The sequence below is a fragment of the Lactuca saligna genome, chromosome 9 (genome assembly GCF_052625555.1).
Source record: "Lactuca saligna cultivar CGN05327 chromosome 9, ASM5262555v1, whole genome shotgun sequence".
NCBI lineage: Eukaryota > Viridiplantae > Streptophyta > Magnoliopsida > Asterales > Asteraceae > Lactuca > Lactuca saligna.
In genome coordinates, this window is record NC_136425.1 from 31371564 (window position 1) to 31382868 (window position 11305).

General features: G+C 31.5%; 1 pseudogene; it reads left to right on the plus strand.

Moving 5' to 3' along the window:
• The first annotated feature begins 3989 nt into the window (after positions 1 to 3989).
• LOC145016171 (non-specific lipid-transfer protein pseudogene) lies at positions 3990 to 4373 on the plus strand (annotated as a pseudogene).
• Positions 4374 to 11305: the final 6932 nt, after the last annotated feature.

Below are 11305 nucleotides of genomic sequence, written 5' to 3' on the forward strand. Positions count from 1 at the left end.
ATCCCTTGTGTCATATATTTTCCCCTGTTTCCATAGCTGCAAAAAATCACTTTTGTTCTTCTCAATTGAGCCTTAAAACCAAGTAGCATAGATTTGATCTTCTTATTTTGCAACACTCTAGATAGATATAGAAACATGAAATATGTGCTGAAACTAATTGATTATGTGAGATATTCTTGAGCAACCCACTTGAATATTGTTTAATATTCAGGCATGAAGTTGAAGCCATCAAAACAATTGTTAAAGAAATTTCAGTAAAGCTATGTTCCTATCATTTGTTAATGAGAAATTAAATTATCTCCTATTTTTTATGCCTATAATTATTCCTACCCACTAAAATTATGATAAATCATCATTCAATTTAATTTCTCTTTGATAAATGATAAACCTGAAAAAATGTGCATCTTTAGGAGATATTCCAAACAACATTGTAAGACGAAACTTTTAACATATTTCTATCTCCCTTTTTGTAGTCAAGTCCAGAAATTGCTAGAGGAATTTGGAAGTTTAGAGTGTTTAGAAGAGTTGGATATAAACTATACAGGAATAAGTCATCTTCCGTAGAGCATTTCTTCATTGAAAGGTCTGTGTATTGATGGATATAAGGGAGTAGCGATCGAAAGTATCAGGCCGGGTATTATTGTAGCAATAAGGAAGGGTATTATTGTACATTCAAAATGATTTTTAATTATAATGATTTAATATTATGAAAAACAATTATAAATCAATAAAATTTAGTAAAAAAAATAGATTTGGGTATATATGATATTAAAAAACATTAAGAATAACATATATTATATTTAGAGTTTAGACCGGGTAAATACGATATTTAGCTGTTTATGAAGGACATATACGAAATTTTTTGACTATTTAAAAAACCAGACAATCTCAATTGAATTAAAAACCAAATTAATTAATTATATAATCTTTTGCGAAGTAAAAATCCTTATTTTGAGAAATCCTATCATAAAATTCTTCAATTTGAAAAACTGTCAAGATCGTCTCTACTTAAATGGAGTAAGAAATATAGTTTATTACCTTTTTGATTGCATCTATTCACGAATGAGATTATCTTATTTATTAGTTTTATTCATCATGTTTTCAGAAAGAAAGAAAAAAAAAATTAGCATTATGGAAACTGGTTTTATGAATTGGGTGTCCATTATTTTGTGTTAGGTTTCCAAACTACAACAAAAAGATATAGTAAATTACACGAATCGTTCTTTGTGTGTATGCAAAAATACACTTCCAGTCCCTATTTTCAAAAATTAATTCGGATAGTCCCTTGTTATTTTAAAACTTACACGCTTCATCTCGAGACATAAAAAGACAATTTTACCCTTATTTATTTCATTTTTGATTTATTTTTTATTTACTAATAATTTATTGATTTGTTTATTATGAAAATAATTATTTATTTCATTTTATCAAATATATTAAATAAAGATCCTTAAACACTAAGCACATCGTCCTCTTCCACCATTTCTTCTTCAGTCATCCCCACCTCCACCAGTATCATCGCCGACTTCGACGACTTCAGGACATCTCCGCCTCTTTGGCCACTCCAGCGATGCTATCAAATCATTACCCACCAAACCTCTTCCATTTCCCCTTTTTCCTTCTGTCCTCATCGAACCAGGTACAAGTCCATCACGCAAGATCGGATAAGAGGGACATTGAGATCGGAGAAGCAGGCCGAATCGAACCGAAATCGTCTCTAGTGATAGTCCTCCTCTCCGATAACTCAATGATGTAAACCCTAGATGATGCGACGATGGCAGCGTGCCGGTGACGATGGCGACTCACAGTTGGCGATAGTGGTTCACCGATCGAACGAAGTGCAAACTTACAACCCCCACTTGCCATCCCCCTCTGTAATGAATCAGATTTGCAGGTTCAGTGAATCAAGTTTGCTTTCAATTTAAGAACCCTAAATCGTTTGCTTTCAATCATTCTTGTATCAAATCAGATTTTCCATCTCCTTGACTCTTACTTCCTAATTTACCCTAATTATTTTTCCTGTTTTGCAAGTGGGTTTTCCGATGGAGGATGGTGGTGGTGTTAATAGTAAATGTGCTTGGTTCGATGGTGATTTGAGTATATGGTATTTGTTTGGTGAATGAGGTGGTGGTTTGTAGTTATTTTTAGTGAAACATGTTAACAATAACGAAGGAGTGAGTTGGGTGAAGTGAGGGGTAGCGGTGGTGCCACATTTTCCGGTGAGAAGTAGTGGTGGTGCTCTATTTTGTGGTGGTGACGTACATTACCGGTGTTGGTGGTGGTCAGTTCTTATTCCTCAAAATAGAAAAATAACTAAAATAATTTTTAGTTATTAAAAATAATTAGGGAAAATAATTAAAATAATTTTAATAATTAAAAATGTTCAAAATAAATGAAAAAGAAAAGAAAAAGGGTATTATAATCTTTTTATGTATGAAAAGGGATGAAACATGCAAATTTAAACTAATGAGGGATGTACCGTGCAATTTTTAACAATATGAGGGATGATCCGAGTTAATTTTTGAAAATAGAGATTAAACGTGCATTTTAACACCTGCATAAGGGACGATTCGTGTAATTTACTCAAAGATATAATGTTCGAGAGTATATCGGGGAAATTGATTTTATAGGATTTGATTTGGTTTTAGATATAGAATGTTAATATTATTTTATTTGAGAACTTTTATCGAACTCTGAACTCCACCTCAACCCATTACTTCTTTGTTGAGGACATTATTATTTTCGATTTAAATCATCAAAATAAATACAACTCAATAAAACCAGAATGAATTAGACCCTATTTGCTACCTGATTGGAGATCAAAAAAGAATTTTTTTCATGAAATACGCACCAAAAAACAATCATGTTTTTCACTTAATTGTTGTAGAAATCTCGATTGATTATCCACTGTGAAGTTAAAACTGAAACACCATTCAATTAATCTCCACCCTCCTCAATCAATCACAAAAAAAAAAAAAAAAAAAAAAAAAAAAAAAAAAAAAAAAAAAAAAAAAACGCAGCCAAGAACTCCATAAATGATAAAACATCGATCAAATATTCCCCCCTTCAAGCTCTAATACAACTTGTTGTGCATTTGTATAAGCATAGTCAATAATTACGATGAAATTGTGGAAGAAATTAACAAAGAAAAGATCAAGGAAAATAGTTTCTTGAATTTGTATGGGTTTATGCGTAAAGATAAGAGAGGAACTACAACTACAAATTAAAACCTTTTGTACGTAGTCGTAGATCAATGCAATGGTCTTTCAATGCCAATGTGAGAGTAGCCAACTTGATAGGTTTTGCTTCTTAGATTGGAGATCTCGACTTTTAATTCACGATTTCGTACTAACTTCTAACTTATAATCCCGCCGTTCAAAAAAAATGCAATGATCTTTAAATGGGTTAAAGGTCGCTGGAAATATGTATGATGTCTACTTTAGCACATTATCTAAATAGGTTACACTCATTTTCTCCATATTTACAATAACGGTCCCTAGAAATATGTATGTATGTATACTTTAGCCCTAGAGTTAAACTACATATTCCTACACCAACATTTGAAAACTTTAAAAACCAACATTTATTAACACTTTATAAAGCCAAAAAAATAACTTTAAAACCCTTTTAAACCAATTTCGAAAACTTTGTTTCCATATATTAACCCTATCTTTAAATTATGTTAACTATATCTCAAACATTTAAATGAACTAAAAGTCATTCGTATTTCATTCCTCTTATAAAAAATAAAACATTTATTTAACATGCAATATACTATCAAAATTTTACGGCCTTTATGAAACCATACGCACATCCACATGCATAGAAATCTCTATAAATATGTGGTACTTCCATAACTTTTTCTTGCATCAAAACCATATACATAAAAAAAAACCCATCTTGTATTACACTTCTATTTAATTTGAGTTAAGTACAGTTGAGCTATGGCAGTGACAATAATTAAGATCTTATGTGTTGTAGTCGCTTGCATGGTGGTGTCGGCACCCTATGCAGAGGCTGCTATCACCTGCGGTCAGGTGGTGAGCAAGATGCTGCCATGCCTAGCCTACCTGAGGACCGGTGGTGCAGTGCCAGCACCATGTTGCAGTGGTCTTAAGAGTCTGAAGGCTGCCACACAAGCAACCCCCGATCGCAAGACTGCATGTGGTTGCCTGAAAACTGCTTCAGCAGCGTATGCAGGTATCAATCCTAGCAACGCTGTTGGTCTTCCAGCAAAGTGTGGTGTTAATCTTCCTTTTAAGTTCAGCCCCAACATCGATTGCTCCAAGTATGTCGTCCTATTTATACATTTTTTTTATATTTTATTTTCTAAACGTAATGTTTTTAGGTATCATCGTTCCGTCTCAAAATAGATATAATATTAATTTGCTGCCAAACTAGATAAAGTGTCGACTAGACACATCAACCTAACATATTGCCTTTTTTTTTTTTTTCGAAAATCGTAGTATTTTTCATTTGATATCGTCCCAAAAACATTAGTTTCTGTTTTCTTTTGTTAGGAAAGAAATCAGGTTTACATTTTCCTTTGTTAATAATCGTGGTAGATATTTAAATCGATGTTGATGTTTATTTTTTGTGATTTGTTGTTGCAGGGTACACTAAGATTCATTCAGAGACATGTGAAGCGGGATTTAAAAACATATACCATAAACTGATTATTAAAATAGATATGGAAAACCCTGTTTTCCCTTGTATTGTCTTTTCCTATTTGTAGTGTTCTTGTTATGCTATAAGTTTTGTTGTTGATCTCCATTGATGTTAATCAATATATATTTCTATTAAATAGCATTTATGTGTGTATTTCTACAAGCGCTTGTGATACAAAAAGAGACGACACGGTAACAATCCACTCGCAGAACATAAATATATGATTTACAAACCAAAATTCACTCTTAGTATCACTTCACCGGCAACATCTTCTACCTAGATTTTACTCTTCCTTCTAACCACTACCACTTATTTAACTATATTTTATTTATTTTATACACAAATTAAATTTGTATCTAAATAATAACTTATTTTATTTTTAATTATTCTAATTATATAATGAACATGTATAGGTTAGGACTGTAAAAAATATCAAGGTTATTAATTAAGCCATATGTGTAATATTTTTACGTTCATCTAATCATTGAGTTTTATTTTTTATGTATCTATAGTATTAATAATAAAAATATATTACTAAGATAATAATAAACAAATAATATAATTATAAGTATACTAATTTTTTAATATAATTAAAATTAATGAGCAAATAATTAAACTAATTCAAGTTATTGATAAACAAATCATAGTAACTTTTTGAACAAAAACTTCATATGTATAATTGTTCTTCATTTCATCATGAAGAACAACATTTCACATGTATAATTGAAGTTATTCATCATGCCCATATATTTATTGTTTAAAAATCAAGTGTGATTTTAATCATCCATTCATAGACATTTAGTATCTATTTTACAATTATTTCCATAGTTGATAAAGATAAAAGCAAATAATTTTGACATTATATAGATAGTTTCGACTATTTTCCTTATTTCTAAAGCTACAACTGAGTGACCATTTTCTAACAATAATCTTTGGTAAAACAAGCCTTACTGAATAAAATGGTAGATGAGTTTTTCAATGACTCATTAAATTTGTATTTTGAAAGGAAAATTATTGAAACTATTAATTAAGAGACAATTGTCGACGTAAAAGATCGGGAAGTTCTACTTTGATGATTAATGAGGAATATTTTCATATTAACTGTCTTGTTTAGACCTTTTATGCTTCACAAATTTTTAATCAAATTAAACTTATTTAGATTTTTTGGTTTTAAAGCTTTGGTTTCTGCCGTCTACTTATAATGCCCGTGTTCACCCATTGAATCCACACACTGTACAAGAATTTCATATAGGCGTGAGAGATTTATTGATACTAAAAAAAAATCCTTCAAAAGTACATAAGGGTATACCTAAAATTTGAAACGTCAAAATATACCTAAAATATCTGAAAAGTATTTATAACCGTAGAAAGGCTATTTGGAAACATCCTTGAAAGTTTCTAAGAATAAAATTCCAAAATTTTAGAATAGACGAAATTTAACGTATCTTGGGTAATTTATTAATCATTATGTGTAAGATTTATGTATTACATGGGTTGATTTTAAATATATATATATATATATATATATATATATATATATATATATATATATATATATATATATATATATAAATTCTAAATATTTAAGAAATTTGAATTTATAAGAAAAAAATAAAAAAAATATTAAATTATTAAAATTAAATTGTTTGTTTTTCTTTTAAATTTAACAAATAATTTAGATAAATAAACTAAGGAACTTATAAAACTTTAATTTAGAATTTTTGAAATTAGAAGAAGTCAATTAATAAAATTGATACGTATTTATTATTATATTTATTGCAATTATTACATTTAAATATGATGTGGAAATTAATAAAATAAAATAAAAAACTATAAAATATCATGTGAAAAAAAATTAATTAAAAATAACCATAAAATAAAATGTGGCCAAATCAATGAAAATGTGATATGTGTCAAAAAGTTTTTTATTTATTAGAAAGAATTTCATTTGTAAAAGAAACTAATTTTTCCAAGAAAACATTTTATTGTTCAACATAAGCTCCACCGTACGCCATATACCACATAGTGCGGTATTTGACGTGTCACTGTAGTGACCCCTAAAGGAAAACCATGGTAAGCAAATTGCACGAGACATTTTCACTGCACGAGAAAAACAAACATGCCCCTCAAAGCTAGTAATTTATGCATAAAATATGTATTGTGGTGGATGTAGTAAGATATGGATGGTATGAAATCCACCAGTTTTATGAGATGAAAAGAAAAATGATGTAACAATCTAAAAGTATGGTAATATATGTTATGACATCCATCGATCTTAAAAACAAAAAAGACTCGGAATTATACTTTTTTAAATTGAGAATTATTTAAAAGAAAAATGTAAAGTATCAGTTTTGATTTCAAAAACTCACGACTAAAAAATCTCTTTTCAAAACTTGATAATTTGACGGTTATATAATCTAGACAAAACTGCAAAAATGGTCCCTGTGGTATGCAAATTTTTAGGGTTTTAGTCCAAATCACGATTTTTTTGGATTGGTGGTCATTTTGAGCTACTTTCTTTGCGTTTTTGGTCCCTCAGTAAACTGAAAAGACTATTATGCCCTTCTGATATATATTTTTATTCTTTTTCTATTTAATTTAAATGAAAAATAAAATAATTACCTAATTTGGGGCCCATTTCTCTCTCTCTCTCTCTCTCTCTCTCTCTCTAGCACCCACCTTTGACTATTGTTTTTCTCCCCCGATCAAACCTGGAAACCACCATTTTCTGATGAAAATGGAAGCTGTAAACGAAAATAAGAACCTAAATCAACAACCCAAATCTTGAACCCATTTCTCCTTCGTCACATCCAAAGCTTTGATGAGATAAACCAGCTCCAAACACCTTTCTTTTCATTCAATTTTGTTGTTGCCATCAAGAAGAAGAACAGGAGGCAGCTGCGTCTTCTACTTCGCCTGTCTTCTCCTTCGTTTCCTGTTATGAAATGTCAGGGGTGATGGTCAATTCCGACGAGAGTTCGAGGCAACAACCCCTTGTTGCTCCATCGTTTTACCTGTCGATCTTAGTCACTGAACTTCCCCTGAAGACTGTTGCGATCGTTGCTGCCTTTCCCCCTTTTCATCCTCCATTTCTTCTTCATTCCCTGGCCTGAACCCACCACCGAAGTGGGTGTTTCCTCGGAGCAAACATCGGAGGCAGCAACCCCTTTTTGATTCCTTCTGAGACAGAAGAATCGCAGGAGCTGAAGGCGGTGACAGGCTCGAAGATGGTTGAAGCATTGAAGGTGATGGCAATATGACTGCTCCGTTGCTCCTCTCGGCTACTTTCCCCTTTTGTTGACGGCTGTGGAGGTGGGTAGCACACGAAGTGAACATAGGGTGTTTAGGCTATTTGATAGACGGGAAAGAAAATGAAAGAGGAAGGGAGTTGCAGAGGTGAGGGCAGCCACCAGTTCTTCTTCCCTTGCTGGTGGTATCCAAGAACGAGAGTGAGAGAGAGAGAGAGAGAGAGAGAGAGACCCATTTTTATATTTAATAATAATAATAATTTTAAAAAGGGAAAGAAAAATGAAAAATAAATTCATTAAGGGTATAATAGTCTTTTTAGTTTGGACAGGGACCAAAATTGCATGTAAACCAGCCCAAAAGGACTACCAATCCAAAAAAGTCGAGGTTTGAACTAAAACCCCAAAAAAATGCATACCACAGGGACCATTTTTGCAATTTTGTCTATAATCTATCGTGTCTTCTTATTATTTACACTACTTAAGTCTTTTTTTTTTTTTTTTTTTTTTTTGATATTTCCTCATTTTAATTATTTTTTTTCCTTCTCTATTCATTTTTACCTTACTAGTTTACTACAATATTTTTTTAGGTTATAAACACCTTTAATAATAAAACAAAAAAAAAACAATCATAAACTATATTGCAAGAGCATCTTCACAAATAAAACAAAACCATGACAATTTTTTTCGCGCGCGCGCATATATATATATATATATATATATATATATATATATATATATATATATATATATATATATATATATATATATATATTAATCTTTATTTGTTCTTTTTTTGCACTACAAGAATTAAGATCATTGCCGACCACATTTTTTCCGGCGACAATGATTATTAACAGCGACTTAAGTTTATGTCGCCGCTAAAAGTCATTGTTTCCGGTAAAAATGTCGCCAACAATACTTGAAAAATCATGATCATCGGGCCGTTCTTTCAAACCCTGTCCGTTCGATCTATCTACGATCGAAGGGTTGGGGCCGTTCATATTGTTTAATCAATAGCGGTGAGACCAATATCGGTGACAGTGTCGCCGCTAATAGTTGAAAAATAAACCGCGATTTTTTCTGTCGTTTGTTGTTGCCGTTATTTCCTAATTGTCGCCGCTATTGATCTGTCGTCTCCACTATTAATCGTCACAGATATTGTCTGTCGCAGATACACCACAACGACCTGTCTTCCCTCTCATTTTGTTACAATTCAATTTCTCTCATTTTTCCTCCGATTTTCAACCGAAGAAGGCTACTGTGAAGCTTCCTCAAGCTACCCCACTGACATTACCGGTGACCACAAGTACGATGAGGTTGTCTTCTTCAGGGACTAAAGCATAATTTCGACGACTGAGTTGCAATTTATTCTTCATTTCTCATTTTCTTTCTCTTTTAATATTGATTTCCAGGTTATTATTGAGTTAATTGCAAAAGAAAATCATTAATTTCAGTTTTTTTAGTTCTTGGATTGACTACCACCACCATTGCACTAGCTTATTTATTTTCGGCCACCACAGGTTTCTTTTGATGGGTTTTAGTCATAAGACATCTTATGTGCTCATACAAACCCTAATGCTTGGATCTAGGTTTCTCTATTGTACATGCTTTGAATCCAAGACTATAAACCCTAATTCTACTATATGAAATCGATATTAACATATGAATGGGTTTAAGAACATACCTTGATTGTTATAGAGTAATAACAATCCTAATTCCTCCTTGAATTGACTTTGGGATGCTTAGAGTCACAAGTGTCACTCCTCTAATGGCTTACAAACACCAAGAGCAAATGGAGAAGGTATAAAGAGAGAGGAGAGAGGTTAGAATTTGTCCTTAGGACTTCTTGGGAAGGGATACACGAATTCATGAGCCAAGGGGTGTTTATATAGGTGTAGAGATAGGGTTTCAGTCATTATCCTTATCTAGTTGCTTATCCACAAAGCAACCCATAAGATAATCCTTGAATCCTTATCATAGTCGAATTCTAAGGCCTTATCACCTTAAATTCGTTCACCCTATATTTAAGATAATCCTTACCTTATTTTGTAACTATCACATAATTACAAATCAGCCCCTCTAGTTTAATTAATTACACTTGATCACAAAATTAATTCCTAATTAATTATTGACCAATATTAATTAAACAAATATGATTTCTCCTTTAATATATTATTCTTATAACATATTAATAAATCATAATAACCTCTCTCTCTTTATTTATTTCTCCAATCAAGTTTCTTTGGTGAAGGCAACCCAAAAGGATCATGCACTATCGGGTCAAGTACATACCAAAATAGTTATGGACTTAGACACTAATCCAACATCTTTCTCCTTTAATTTCGAGATTATTTGCAAAATTTGTGTATTTATGTCTATTATGTGAAATTAGTCATATGTGTATATATTCGGTATATATTTGTGTATTTGTATGGTACATGTATGTGAATGTATGTATAATGTGTATTTGTATGTATGAAAACATGAATGTGGAATATTGTATGTGTGTATAGTGTATTTGTATGTATATGCATGGATAATGTGTATTTCTATGTATGAAATATGGATTGTATGTATGTATAATGTGTATTTTTAACAATCATAAAAAAATCATGAAAAATTTAAACTTTTATAACCAATCGGCAAATCACCATTGTTTACAATATAGTTTTCAAAACATGTTTAATATCAGAGTTTTCCCAAAATCATAAATTAAAACACGAGGAGGTGTACGATCACACCTTCTCCTTCCCGTAGTCATCTAAGGTACCTAAAACACAACTCAAAACTGTAAACCCAAAGCTAAGTGAGTTCCCTCAAAGTACTGTTAGCCTAATAAGATTTTGGGCTTTATCTTGTATTGGGTTTTATGATTGGGCCTTTTAGTTAGGAAGCCCTAATTAGCTAGTCTATATATTATATCTTTCCCTTTCATTGTAATTGTATTTCTATTTGATAATAATATGAAAACCTATCCATTCTATATTTTGTTAGTTTTCATGGTATCAGAGCTCAGTTGATCATTTGTACTTTCGTTTTGGGGGTGAGTTGTAGCAGGCAAGACACTATTCATGTACTGTTCATCGACACTGATCACATTACTGTTCATGTTACATTTCACCATAATTTTGGGTATAGTTTCTTGCTTGTTTTTGTATTACCTTTGATTTGATTTGTTCGTTTCGTCGGTTTCAAGGGTTTCGTTTTGTTTGTTGGTTTTGTTGATTTCGAGATCTTGATTATTTTTGCTGCTACTCATATTTACTGTTTGACTGATATTGAAATATGGCACTAAGAGATGATTCTCTTCAATCTATTACTATTCAAATCGATGGAAAAACTATGCCTATTGGAGTTATGTTATGAAAAAATTCTTGCTAGGCAAGACT